The 10,836-nt window shown below is 33.7% G+C and overlaps 2 long non-coding RNA genes across 2 annotated transcripts; both read left to right on the top strand.

The window, feature by feature from the left end:
- The first annotated feature begins 4,384 nt into the window (after positions 1-4,384).
- Positions 4,385-5,288, top strand: LOC143562433 (uncharacterized). The gene is made up of 4 exons (XR_013140482.1): positions 4,385-4,476; positions 4,856-4,943; positions 5,011-5,103; positions 5,210-5,288. It is a non-coding gene; the product is annotated as an uncharacterized LOC143562433 (long non-coding RNA).
- A 2,128-nt stretch (positions 5,289-7,416) lies between these two features.
- LOC143562432 (uncharacterized) lies at positions 7,417-8,523 on the top strand. Its single transcript, XR_013140481.1, has 3 exons — positions 7,417-7,454; positions 8,125-8,295; positions 8,378-8,523. It is a non-coding gene; the product is annotated as an uncharacterized LOC143562432 (long non-coding RNA).
- Positions 8,524-10,836: the final 2,313 nt, after the last annotated feature.

Raw genomic sequence — 10,836 nt, 5'->3', positions numbered from 1 at the left:
ATATCAAAGGCATGATGTAAATTGGGTAATCGCGGATCGATTAACCAAACCTCGCATTTCATCCCAATCCATGACGATTACCAATATGAATTCTCGCCCAAATTCATGATGGTGAAATGGTATCTCGTCGTGGAGTACCATTTTCAATTATCTCAGATCGAAATAGTCATCCTACTTCCATTATTGGAAGGCGGGGAAGGAAGCATCGAGAGCTTGAAGCTTTCTATGGGTGAAATAATTATCACCAATTTGTTAAATTGAAAATGGGCGTCAATCAAGCCATAAGATTTGAATTGATTCGAGAAACAACCAATCGGATTTATAATATTTAAGATAAGTTGAAAGCAGCGCGAGATTGGCAAAGGATTTATGCCAACATTCAAAGGAAACCATTGTCACTGGAAATATGTGACAAGACATTTTTAAGGCATCACCTTAGATAGGTGATATAAGGTTTGGCAAAACCGAAAATAGCTCCTTAATATATTGGACCTTATGAGACTATCTCCATGATTGGTCATTTAGTTTATCGATTAAAGTACTCCAGGGGCTAAGTACTATACATGATGTTTTGCCATGTATACGGATTGAAAAGTACCTAGGCGATGAGGCAACGAAAGTACCAGTAATGGAGGTACTCATAGAAGACATGCTTGATATCATAAATAATTCCGTAGAGATAGTAGACGGAAAAACTAAACAGTTTGGACACACCAAGCTTTATTGATTAAGATTAAGCGGAATTCACAGCGAGGACCAGATTATACCTGGTAACGCGAGGATGAATTCTGAAGGAAAAACCCCCACCTTTCTTTCGGAAGGGGATAGTGGGCGTGTAAAATTTCGAGGACGAATTTCTTAACAGGGGGAGAATGTAACGATTCCGACGAAACCAGGTATACCCTAACCGGTAGACAATAGTTACGTTATATTTAATGTCGGGTACATGAATTACCATAGTAATTATACGAGAATACATGGTTCACTGTATTGATTGTACGTGAATATATAATTCATCGTATTGAATATGCGATTAATCGATCGATAGTTATTGAAACCCGAACGAATCGAGGGTTCAATTATAGACGATATCTATAATATTTAGTGATTTTACGAAGCATTAATGCTTCGGGATAAGTAAAGTACGGCACAGAAAAAGAATTTCGATTTAACGATACGTCGGTACGTTAAACGAAATATGAATACCAAACCGAGCAAGATACCATCATTCAAGCCGAAAAAGATGCGCAAATAATATTATTAAGGTGTTTTAAGTAAACAAGGGTTATGGTTTAAACTTTTAAATGTATTAAACCGGTTTAAATGAAATGCATTTTTAAAAGCCGAATTAAGCATCTAAACGAAAAACGAACTGAACCGAGTTTATCCAAAACGTTATCCACATCTGGAAATCTTAATATGTGGATGAGAATGAAGGAGGTGGGCCCCACCCCACCCCCTCAAAATCTGCCATAAGGTGGATATTTCCACCATAATTTCATTTCCCATCTTCTCAAGTAAATAACCAAAGAAACCTCCATCATCTCTCTAGAAATCCAAGGATTTTGAAGACAAAGCAAGGTAAAAATCGAGTTATTTACGTTCTCATCTTCATTTCTTGAGTTTATTTGCAAGAAAATGAGGTTTCAAGTGAAAAAAAGGGTGAAAACCCGAGATGAAAACCGATTCTTGCATGATCAAGTGATGTATACGGGTTATACAAGGGATCTTGGTCCAAGAAAAGAATCAAACGAACCAAAAACGAATTTTTACGGTTTAAACTTTAGTTTTAAAACAATAACCGAAACTATGGTGTAAAAGGCTTGATGGTGAGTGTAACTTGCTTGGTATTGTGGTATATTGGCTGTAGGTTCTGTGTTTAGTTTGTAGCTAAGGCGGAAAAATCGAGATTTAGGCGTGTAAAAGTGGAAAGAGCAAGGTATTTCGATTTATAAATTTGTATATGTGTTTGGACAGATTGTGATGTAGTTTGAGCTGGGTCACGAAATTTTGCAGGGATGATAAACATATGAAAATATGACTTCTGTGATTTTTTGGTAATTTTTGGATAAATATAGAATATTTGGTGAATTTAATGCTAGATTTTGGCTAAAAATTGTGAAAAATAGTTAAAGACCTTGAAAAAATTCTGAAAAATTTCAGATAAGCTTTTTAGGTCATGTAAAGGTCACACACAAAATTTCGGGTCATTTAAAAAACCCTAAGTATGATTTCTGGATAAACGAGTTATAGAGTTTTTAGCTCGGTTTTGGCATAAAAAAGTGTATTTGAAAGTGAGTCTGGATCTGTAAATTTTTACAGGAAACTTATGGTATGGCAGGGGCCATCCTGGAAAATTTGGGATTTTTCGGGTGTCGTTTGGTATTTACGGCATATTTAGTGTTTAAATGAGTTTTAAAAATGGATAAATAAATATTAAGTACAAATAAATTTTGGAAATATTTTTATAAAATTCTAAACTGTCAAAATGTTATTTGTGCAAAATCTCAAGATCCGAGGATGAACGGATATTTATTTGGAATAAAAGTGAACTTTTATAATATAAAACGCGTAAACCAGCAAAGTTCGGGTAGACGAGCTGACTGGTATACGAAAACCCTAAAAATAAGCTGTTTTCATATTATTTATTAAATCGAGTAAAAACGAACCATCCGAAAATAATTCGGATGATTTGTGTAATTTTTATAAGGATTAATAGTTTCCGGTACGTTAAAAACGGATACGGATCCCGTAGCTAATCGGGACATCGAAACCCTGTTCTGTTTTCATAACCTTAATCAGTTTATCAGTCAACAACTATTTTCGAGTCGTGTGTGACCATACTCATTTTCGAAACGTAAAAACGGACAACTGTGCTAGGCACGCAAAACGGGGAAAACGGGCCGATAGTGATTTTGACTATCGGACATTATACGACATCACAATCTGAGTCCAGAAACCTATTTTTGGGTTAACACTGCTCCCAGAATTGTTATATTACTGGGGTAACGGTGTTCCCCGAGTGACCGAATGATACGGTTAAAGATTATATAAACAATAATTGTATAATAACGATCGTAGGGATCATATTACAGATTGGACGTGTTAACTGATAATGACTGTTGTTACCTGCTTGCATGTGCTAAGGAGAGTTTCACGAGCCCCTTTTTCTGAATTGTTTTTAAATATTTTCTCGGGGCGGAAAGCATGTTACTATTAAAATGTTTAAGTACATACTGAACGCATGGATTTGCGTGTATTTATATATATTTTATTGTACGGGAATCGTACGGAAATGTACTAAGATGGTGATTGTCTGAGTTGCTAACATTGTAAGGCCCCGCAACACGAGTGATTAGCTAAAAGCCGATAGAGTGTGAATAGTACTATTGGTCTGACAAACCCAACTGGTCCGGCATGGATTTGCTGATGTTTCCCAGCCAGTTGCACATGTCTATTTTGTTGTTATTTAATTTGCTATGTAATGTTAGGCGTAGCGGTTTAGGGCAGGTTCGTGGGCGGAGTATGCCACGGGGTTGTATGTGGATAGTCAGAGGTTTCACTTGTGGGCTCAGCATAATTACATCGATAATATTATATTATGATATTGATTTATCATGGTTTACTCGAATTATGAAACTCACCAACTATTCGTAGTTGACCCGTTTTCTCACATGCTTTTCAGGTACGATTAAGATGAAGTGATTGCTTACGTTCTAATTGCTTGATGTGTGTAAGATTTGCGTGCGGGATGTTACGATACATTATATTAAATAAAATTATGTATCGTATTGTATGATGTGTGTATCACCTAGACGGTAATGAAATATGAGATAATGTAAATTGAAGTATATTAATGTATTCAGTTTTCTTTATAAACAATGTGGTTGATATCAGAGGTGTCTGTGGCGCCCCGGTTACGTTTCCCCTGCGGTTGCGGGGTGTTACAGTATATAATCAGGTACACGGGACTATGTAATCGGTGATCGGGTCGGGTAATAGAGAGCTTTGCTTCCCAAAACACTAGGAGAGCCTTGAAATCCGCTTAAGTTTGATCATTTTGATACACTACTTTTGTTTTATTTATTTTATAATAATTGTATTCATATTGTGGTTTTTTGATATATAATTGATGAGTTTATATTATAAGGAGGAGGCTCAAATTTCATCTCGCACGAGAGCTAAATTTTTTTTATTATCCTTGAGGACGGGCCTGCGTAATCGGTCCTATAACTTTTTTGGTATCTAATTACATTTTTTTAACAATGTGATCTTGAGGATGGCAGAAACAATTAAAAATATAGGAGAATAAATCATTATTAGTTATTTATAAATAAATAAATAAATAGGTTATTAAAAACCATATCTACTAATGTAATAAAAGAAAACTAACCCATGATCGTTTAGACTTTAGATGGCTCAATCAAACTCCCCCTTTCTCCTTCCATCACATCGTTACTTCCTTTCACCTTTTAGGTACTGGTTTTTTATTTACCTTAAATTAGTTGTTCTGTTTATATTAAATTAATTATTTATTTAAGTACGTATGTAGAATTGAGTGAGAAACTGTGTACGCATGAATTCACGTAATACCTGTTTAATAACCATAGGCTGAACACTATTAAAACCTTTTGTAACCCCAATTTGGATTTGGCACATACATAACGAGCGTAGCTTTTGTTTGAATTTGAAGCTGCAGCTAAAAGCCTAAAACTTTGTTGCTTTTGAGGAGTTATAACATGTTAATAGTTGAAACCATGTATCGTGTATTTTGTTTGATTGGGACCCAGTTGAAATAAAGTTAACAATGATGGATTGATCATAACGGGGAAGGTAAACAATCGTTATATGGCAGGTAAGATTTTTTATCAGAATACTTTGAAGTGAACCCAACAAATGCACTTCATAAGCATGTTAATCGAAGACGCTTCTCATCTTCGGAGGTTTTTGTTCATAGTTTATAATAAAGTTTTGTTCTGAATCTTTGTTAATTGTTATGTTTGAATGCAGGCGGATTCATGTCTCACTATTAATGTGCAATATACACATCTATTTGAACACATGCAAACTTCACCTGCAAGTACATAGCAGCCATCGTGTCTGGTTTGTCTCGGTATTTACTAACTTAACATATATGTATACTTCTGTTAAGTTTTATGAGGGCTTTTATATTCTTTTTGTTTTTGTGTGTGTATGTGCTTTTTTGTAGACAGATTGGACCAAGATATGAGTGGAATTTTGACAACCATGTGCATTCACTAATTTCATTGCTCATTTACTTCTAAACGGGCAGGTTCTTCTTGCAATGTAAATCTGTAAGTAACTTAATCATGTTAATATTATATAGTTGGATTATATTAATCGTAATCTGATTTAGGATTGCTTCAGGTATGTCTTATTGTCAACAGAAGTCTGAAAAGTCGAAATGTTTGATCTGTCAATCCTCGGAAAATGTTTGGATATGCCCTCTTTGTGGCTTTGTTGGCTGTGGGAGGTAACAAATTACCTATTGCTTTCTTTTTTATCTTATGTTTTTTTAGAATGGGTAGATTTCATAAACAGGCTGTGTTTGCCCATCTGAACCCAAAAAACGGGCAGACACGTGAACTCGAATACGACACGTTTTACCCGATAGATCAAAAAATTTTGACATGGGCCAAGTTTTTGCAAAGGGGCATTTTAGGAATTTCAGTCAAAATAGAATTAAAATTACAGTTCTCCCCCCTCTCTATTGTTACAACAATAGCAAGATCACTTAGAAATCAGGTACAATCCATAAAAGCTCTTAAATAAGAGAAATTTAACGAAATTTAGCCTCACACTCCAAACATGTTACAAAATTGTGCCCCAAAATTGCAACTTTTGAAATTTAGACCCCAATGGCATGGGCTCAGGGACCATTTGGACCGGTGGTGATGGGGGCATGGGTTGAACTTTCGGGGAAGATGCACCTGCTAGCCCGTTTGTTGGTTCATATGCATAAGAGAACAGATGACCAACTTGTATTCGTTTCAAATTCTACACTGGCTGCGCTTTTAGTTATGAACGATTAAGCACCTAATTACATTATTATAATCCGTTGGTTTAAAGTTGAGATATAATATTTATTTTTTCAGACACCGGATATCCATTTGTAAGGCTTGATGCGCCTTCATCAAGTCATCAATCAGTATACAGATAAAAGTTGATCAAGTCTTCAATGATCAACCAAAAGTTTTCAAAATTCCTTCATTTTTTTATTTTTTTCAAATGCATAATAATAATAATAATAAAATTGGTTTGCAGGATAAATTTACATTTCTTTTGAGAAGCAAGACTGAAGGTTGTGGCCTTAACTTGATAGGTGGAAGTGTGGAACAGAAGTTGAAGTTTTAAATATGTGAAAAGGTATAATTGTCTTTTCAAAGGTGATATTAATGTTGTCATACGAGTAGGTTTAAATGACGTGTTATTAACGTTATTATTATTTTTTGATAATTATGATTTATGACAATGAGATTACTAATATTTTTAGCAACTATCATTATATTCTTTCTTCACATTTTAATATTCTCATTTTGCATCTTTTTGTTGGCTTTGTCTTAACATTCCTTTCCCTTTAATTACCTTACCCATTTATAACTTATTTTTACCGTCTCATGTGTTCGTGCCTATGTGGTCCCATTGAAGTGGACCGGAGACCCTCTTATAAACCAGTCTTGAACTTCAACAATGACAACTAATCAAAATATTTTCTCCCTTTTAGTCAGTAGTTTGACTTCCGTTTATATTTTGATATTGGGGTGTGTATGTATGCTTGTAAAAGGATTCTTAAATTATTGAGAGAATTGGTTGTAGCTCTCAATCGTTAGTGAGTTTACTTCTTCACATTTTAAAACGGTTTTTATTTAGACATCCTAACTAATAACCTTTACCGGCGTATTATTTGATAATGTTATTTGATTATTTGGTTTATTCAATGCATATAATTGATTATGTTAAGTTAAGCTTTTATTTACCTGACCCCGTGTAGTAAACAACCTACTATATATATATATATATATATATATCCAACCTATCTTCCTATCTAATAAATAAAGAACTTCTTAGACACGTGTCTCTTCCATGTTCAATATGCTATCGTGTCTCCCAAACAACATATCCACGTTTCAAATTTTAAATTTTAAAATAAAGCTTACTTTTTTTTATACATATTCAAATTTTAAACACTAATACATACTTCATGTCTGTCTGATTACTTCTCCATCCATCCTCCACATAACCACAATTTTGAGAACCCCTAAACCTCTATATAATAACCACCGCCGTCGGTCGCCTGTAGATAACGACTCCTGCAATTCGATCTGTTTTCTATCACAAGAAAAGGTAACAATCGAACCCTCTCTTTCTAATGGTTTTATCGATTTTGTGTTTTCGGAACAGAATCTGAGTTGGTCAACGCTGCTTCATCTTCGGTATGTAATGCTATATATCCTTTATTAGCTTATTATAATCTGTTAGATATGTATTAGTTTAGGTGAAATTTGTGATTGTGTTGCCATTATGAGTGTTTTCTATAGGTTGAATATGTATTATATTTTGCCATTTTATGTTCTGCTCAGATATCTGTGGCTACAGTTCAAGTGCTACAAAGAGATCATTTAAGCATTATTTTTAGTTTGGTCAAGCTAATACAACTCTGTCATGGTATAGTTTGGTCAAGCATATACATCTAAATCTCTAACAGAGCCATACATGTTAAATTGAATTAATTTATATTTGAATTCTCTGTCCATGCTTGTCATCTAGAAACATAATATTCACCTTCTGATGGAGTTGACTTCTGAAAATGGTCAAACTAGATTTGGGATGTTCACTTACAACTTTGTAAATTTGATTAAATACCTTTCAAGTATTTTGGAAAAGAAGAAAAGGAGGTTCGCCATATTCTAATTCAGTATCTTTTAAATTCATTTTATGTTAACATTTGTTCGTTTAACTAAGTGACAAAAAGTATTTTTCATGTTTGTTTGTTTATTAGGTAAACGAACATAAAGAATTGCTCACGAACGTATGGTTCATTTATAGGCTTATTTATGTGTTAATGGTTAAACAACTAAGCTTATAACTAAAGGTTCGGTTCAGGGTGCTCCGATGGTCGACACCCCGTTCAGTGAAAAGAGGTTTGCGGGATTTAACAATATATTGACGAGTTGTGCTTGGGAGCATCACCATTTCGTGTGCGATTGTGTGAAATCTTTTAGAAGAATTATGATTGAAATATTGTAAAATATATGGACTTTTGAAGTATTTCAGGTATGTTTGATCTTCGCTTTAATGTCATGTGAATAGTTGGTGAATTTGAATGACCAAAATGCCCTTGCTTTTCCACTTGCAGGAAATAGTAACAGGGGAAGATGGGATGAATTCTGTGGCTCATGGATTACTTTCTGCAACATTAAAAGTAAGTTTTCCTCTCAATGTTCAGTCGTCTTCATTTATGTTCGATTATGTTTTTTTAGGTTTTATATGAATGAACATAAAACAAACACGAACATAAGACCTATAAGTGGAATTTAGTTATTCTGTCTGCTTTAGAGATGCAAAGTAGTTAAGTCTTATCCTTCTGACATTCTGTTTGTCAAAGAATGCTTTACTATATTTTGCATGAGAAAATTTTATTGGCTGAGGATGAAGAATTTTGTAGAAAGACCCCTTTCATGGTCTAATATGACATTCAATTTGTCAAAAGAGTATGCTTTTACTATTTTTATGAGAAATGATTTCAACACCACCAAATTTTTCTATACACCACCAACTTACTGAATTTCAACATTTTATATCTTCTCAAATGTGTCTTCTAATTTTTTTATATACTAATATCTTGGTGTTATGAGAGCGAGCTTCATATGACGGCTTTAGAGTTATTGGTGTCTGTGACGGCAATAAAGTTATTGGTGTCTATGAATGGTCGTATGTATGACAAAGTTGGATAAATGTATATGAATTTTTTTTTGTATGAAAAGGTGAACTTTCGGAATTGATTCCTTGCATTACAAAGCTTCAATCTTTTATATGTATATATGAACCACCTTCAAGGAAAAATTAATTTTCTTTGCCTTCCATGTTTAAGAAAAAAACAATTCGCTTAGCTTATGAATTCATGATATAACAATCGTCTGTCTTCTTCAATTTCTTTATTAAGTTGAACAAAAGGTTTGTCTTAATTTTATAATTATTTGTACCCAGTCCCGTGTATCACACGGGCTTATAAACTAGTATAATAATATAAGAAACCGCCATATCAAAATTTGAAAATTAAACATGACACGAGAAAGACCGAAAGACACAGGGTCAGAGGCAACGATTTGCTACGACTAATATTATAAAATGAGCCATGGTGTTGCTACTTCACAACTCAATTGTATATTGGGATTTAAGTTTGTCAAAGTGAGGCTTCTTTTAAATAATTATTTATGTCAAGTTGCTATACAAAAATGTTTGCCACTGATTTGTTAACATATTATTAGGCACTAGTGAATATAAGTGACTACGAAATCTTAGTGTTTAGTGGGTTAAACATAGGGGAATATCGAACGGGGTAGATCAGAAATCATGGTGTTCGTTTTTCCTTAAAAAATATTGTAAACGGGTGAGACTAGTTTGGTGTGTTTGTTGTTTCTTGGCTAGCTCCTTGCTAGTCTAGATTTTGTTTCGTTCTTAATATAAATCGGCAATTGAAAAAAAGTTAAATAATAAAATGTTTTTTATCATAAATAAAATTTAGTTAAAAGACATCAAAGTGATATTTTAATTTGCATTCTAAACTGCTACTCGAGTTTTTTCTTTCTTTTATCTAGATAAAGTAATATTCAGAACACTCATTTTGAATAATGGCAACATAACATAAATGTAAAGGTTGTTTTCCTTTGACTTGAATGAAATGTGTACATTTTGATTGCCATGTTGTTATTAATAAAATTAAAGAGTATGTGTTAGCCGTTAAAGAAAAAAGTAAGTAAATTCATCTGATTTGATAATATTCAGATATGTCACCGAACAATGTGTGGTGGCGATTATAAGGGAAATCATGTTTTGTACCCGACCAAAACCCGTTGGTTATATAATCGGATGTATATACAATTTACATACTTATACTAAATAGAAGAAAATCACGTGGGGTATATAAATGTATTAATATGTATATGCTATCGGGTAAATGGAGATATCACCATATCCTCATACCTGTCACATACCCGATTACCCGACCCTATACCCATCTTGGATGTTTCAAGTATTCCCATTGGGTGTGGGTTTTATTGTCATCCCCAACCCCAGTCTCATATCGGTCTCGAGGGGGTTCATAAGTAGTGTCTAATGTTAGATACTATCGAAACATTTTGTACGCTCTTATTGATGTTGAAAGAAGAACTTCACACTTAATCGTGATAAGGTTGGGTAACTATAAGATGGTGAGATATTTGAAAGTCATCACTTGACAATAAAGACAAATACGTAAGCTCTTAGTGTATAAAACAAACGATATTGGTTGGTATAAGCACCCAATAACACAAAAGAACACAAAAGAAGTATGTTTATAAATAATCGGTATTGTGAACATGACCGTTCACTTAACCTTGATAATATGACAAAACAAATAACATGCTATACTAGTTTTTAAGGTAAGACGTGACCTAAAATTAGCAAAACCAAGTCATAAAAACAATAAGGTTGTTCCATTAAAGTTAGCTAAACATTGTTTTATTCAAAACCCGCGTTGTTTAGATATTGTTATGGATTTTCAAATAACCATCTATGGTGGGGTTTATCTTAAGAATGAAATAGAGATGATCGAAT

This window comes from Bidens hawaiensis, unplaced genomic scaffold, assembly GCF_021521415.1.
Source record: "Bidens hawaiensis isolate Kalapana, Puna unplaced genomic scaffold, B.hawaiensis_p1.1 tig00021017_1, whole genome shotgun sequence".
Taxonomy (NCBI): Eukaryota; Viridiplantae; Streptophyta; class Magnoliopsida; order Asterales; family Asteraceae; genus Bidens; species Bidens hawaiensis.
This window is presented reverse-complemented; position numbering and strand designations above follow the sequence as displayed.